At 38.7% G+C, this 3,645-nt stretch overlaps 1 long non-coding RNA gene and 5 other non-coding genes across 6 annotated transcripts in view; 1 reads left to right on the top strand and 5 right to left on the bottom strand.

The window, feature by feature from the left end:
- Positions 1-42: 42 nt before the first annotated feature.
- Positions 43-115, bottom strand: TRNAV-AAC (transfer RNA valine (anticodon AAC)). Its single transcript has one exon. It is a non-coding gene; the product is annotated as a tRNA-Val (tRNA).
- Positions 116-479: 364 nt separating this feature from the next.
- Positions 480-552, bottom strand: TRNAV-CAC (transfer RNA valine (anticodon CAC)). Its single transcript has one exon. It is a non-coding gene; the product is annotated as a tRNA-Val (tRNA).
- Positions 553-835: 283 nt separating this feature from the next.
- LOC142923485 (uncharacterized) overlaps positions 836-3,645 on the top strand; it is a 35,301-nt gene continuing 32,491 nt past the window's right edge. The window contains exon 1 of the long non-coding RNA XR_012940788.1: positions 836-3,036. This is a non-coding gene — a long non-coding RNA (uncharacterized LOC142923485). The remainder of the gene's footprint in view (positions 3,037-3,645) is intronic.
- TRNAV-UAC (transfer RNA valine (anticodon UAC)) lies at positions 1,905-1,977 on the bottom strand. The gene has a single exon. It is a non-coding gene; the product is annotated as a tRNA-Val (tRNA).
- Positions 2,123-2,195, bottom strand: TRNAV-CAC (transfer RNA valine (anticodon CAC)). Its single transcript has one exon. It is a non-coding gene; the product is annotated as a tRNA-Val (tRNA).
- On the bottom strand, positions 3,213-3,285 carry TRNAV-CAC (transfer RNA valine (anticodon CAC)). Its single transcript has one exon. It is a non-coding gene; the product is annotated as a tRNA-Val (tRNA).

Raw genomic sequence — 3,645 nt, 5'->3', positions numbered from 1 at the left:
GCACTTTAAATAAAACAGGAATTGTTTTGGTTTTACATAAAATGTTTCCGCCCGGTTTCGAACCGGGGACCTTTCGCGTGTTAGGCGAACGTGATAACCACTACACTACAGAAACTGCTTGCCAACCTCGTCCAGTTGCAACACACTTCACTGGTATAGGCCTATGCCAACAATGAAGAATCATGAAATCATCATCTTCATGAAAGCACATTTAACGTGCAATTTAAAAAAAACACGATTTTTTTTGGTTATACGTAAAATGTTTCCCCCCGGTTTAAAAACCAGGAACCTTTCACGTGTTAGGCAAACGTGATAACCACTACACTACGGAAACTGCTCGTCCAATTTGTGAAGCTGCAACATACTTCACTGGCATAGGCCAATGCCAACAATGAAGAATCATGAAATCATCATCTTCATGAGGGCACATTTTACGTGCACTTTAAATAAAACAGGAATTGTTTTCGTTTTACATAAAATGTTTCCGCCCGGTTTCGAACCGGGGACCTTTCGCGTGTGAGGCGAACGTGATAACCACTACACTACGGAAACTGCTTGTCAAACTCGTGAAGTTGCAACACACTTCACTGGTATAGACCTATGCCAACAACGAAAAATAATGAAATCATCATCTTCATGAAAGCACATTTAACGTCCAATTTAAATAAAACACGATTTTTTTTCATAATAAAGGTTTTTGGGTTAGATCGCGTTTATTTATAAATGTGTCGTAACCCTCCACCACCCGACACGGCCAATCAGCAAAGAAAAGTGTCACGTTGACAAAAGACAAATAATTCACTACTTCAGCCCACCGGTGTGTTGAAGAGTTAATCCACATTTACAGTTAAATAAAAATAGACCTTTCGCGTCAACGTGACACTTTTCTTTGCTGATTGGCCGTGTCGGGTGGTGGAGGGTTACGACACATTTATAAATAAACGCGATCTAACCCAAAAACCTTTATTATGAATAATATTGGTCGCGAAAGCCTACGTGTTAAACTGACGATTTTTTTTGGTTATACGTAAAATGTTTCCACCCGGTTTCAAACCAGGACCCTTTCACGTGTTAGGCGAACATGATAACCACTACACTACGGAAACTGCTTGTCAAACTTGTGAAGTTGCAACATACTTCACTGGCATAGGCCAATGCCAACAATGAAGAATCATGAAATCATCACGTTCATGAAGGCACATTTTGTGTCCTCTTTAAATAAAATCCGAATTGTTTTGGTTTAACGTAAAATGTGTCTGCCCGGTTTCAAACCGGGGACCTTTCGCGTGTTAGGCGAACGTGATAACCACTATACTACGGAAACTGCTTGAAGAACATGTAACGTAGCAACATATTTCACTGAAATATTTCGAAACGTCTAGTGTCAAATCATTAAATCATCAAGTTCATGAAGGCATATTTTACGTCCACTTTAAATAAAATACAAATTGTTTTGGTTTTACATAGAATATTTCCGCCCGGTTTCAAACCAGGAACCTTTCACATGTTAGGTAAACGTAATAACCACTACACTACGGAAACTGTTTGTCAAACTCGTGAAGTTGCAACACACTTCACTGGTATAGGCCTATGCCAACAATGAAGAATCATGAATTCATTATCTTCATGAAAGCACATTTTAGGTCCAATTTAAATAAAATAGATTTTTATTGGTTATACGTAAAATGTTTCCGCCCGGTTTCGAACCAGAGACCTTTCGCGTGTAAGGCGAACATGATAAGCAATACACTACGGAAACTGCTTGTCAAACTTGTGAAGCTGCAACATACTTCACTGGCATAGGCCAATGCCAACAATGAAGAATCATGAAATCATCATCTTCATGAGTGCACATTTTACGTGCACTTTAAATAAAACAGGAATTGTTTTGGTTTTACATAAAATGTTTCCGCCCGGTTTCGAACCAGGGACCTTTCGCGTGTAAGGCGAACATGATAAGCAATACACTACGGAAACTGCTTGTCAAACTTGTGAAGCTGCAACATACTTCACTGGCATAGGCCAATGCCAACAATGAAGAATCATGAAATCATCATCTTCATGAGTGCACATTTTACGTGCACTTTAAATAAAACAGGAATTGTTTTGGTTTTACATAAAATGTTTCCGCCCGGTTTCGAACCGGGGACCTTTCGCGTGTGAGGCGAACGTGATAACCACTACACTACGGAAACTGCTTGTCAAACTCATAAAGTTGCAACACACTTCACTGGTATAGACCTATGCCAACAATGAAGAATCATGAAATCATCATCTTCATGAAAGCACATTTAACGTGCAATTTAAAAAAAACACGATTTTTTTTGGTTATACGTAAAATGTTTCCACACGGTTTCAAACCAGGACCCTTTCACGTGTTAGGCGAACGTGATAACCACTACACTACGGAAACTGCTAGTCAAACTTGTGAAGTTGCAACACACTTCACTGGTATAGGCCAATGCCAACAATGAAGAATCATGAAATCATCATCTTCATGAAGGCACATTTTGTGTCCTATTTAAATAAAATCCGAATTGTTTTGGTTTAACGTAAAATGTGTCTGCCCGGTTTCAAACCGGGGACCTTTCGCGTGTTAGGCGAACGTGATAACCACTATACTACGGAAACTGCTTGAAGAACATGTAACGTAGCAACATATTTCACTGAAATATTTCGAAACGTCTAGTGTCAAATCATTAAATCATCAAGTTCATGAAGGCATATTTTACGTCCACTTTAAATAAAATACAAATTGTTTTGGTTTTACATAGAATGTTTCCGCCCGGTTTCAAACCAGGAACCTTTCACATGTTAGGTAAACGTAATAACCACTACACTACGGAAACTGCTTGTCAAACTCGTGAAGTTGCAACACACTTCACTGGTATAGGCCTATGCCAACAATGAAAAATCATGAATTCATTATCTTCATGAAAGCACATTTTAGGTCCAATTTAAATAAAATACGATTTTTATTGGTTATACGTAAAATGTTTCCGCCCGGTTTCGAACCAGGGACCTTTCGCGTGTTAGGTGAACATGATAACCAATACACTACGGAAACTGGTTGTCAAACTTGTGAAGCTGCAACATACTTCACTGGCATAGGCCAATGCCAACAATGAAGAATCATGAAATCATCATCTTCATGAGGGCACATTTTACGTGCACTTTAAATAAAACAGGAATTGTTTTGGTTTTACATAAAATGTTTCCGCCCGGTTTCGAACCGGGGACCTTTCGCGTGTGAGGCGAACGTGATAACCACTACACTACGGAAACTGCTTGTCAAACTCATAAAGTTGCAACACACTTCACTGGTATAGACCTATGCCAACAATGAAGAATCATGAAATCATCATCTTCATGAAAGCACATTTAACGTGCAATTTAAAAAAAACACGATTTTTTTTGGTTATACGTAAAATGTTTCCACACGGTTTCAAACCAGGACCCTTTCACGTGTTAGACGAACGTGATAACCACTACACTACGGAACCTGCTTGTCAAACTTGTGAAGTTGCAACACACTTCACTGGTATAGGCCTATGCCAACAATGAAGAATCATGAATTCATTATCTTCATGAAAGCACATTTTAGGTCCAATTTAAATAAAATAGATTTTTATTGGTTATACGTAA

Source organism: Petromyzon marinus, unplaced genomic scaffold (genome assembly GCF_048934315.1).
Source record: "Petromyzon marinus isolate PM22_M1 ecotype Great Lakes invasive population unplaced genomic scaffold, UKy_Petmar_22M1.pri1.0 PM_Scaffold_57, whole genome shotgun sequence".
Classification (NCBI taxonomy): domain Eukaryota; kingdom Metazoa; phylum Chordata; class Hyperoartia; order Petromyzontiformes; family Petromyzontidae; genus Petromyzon; species Petromyzon marinus.
This window is presented reverse-complemented; position numbering and strand designations above follow the sequence as displayed.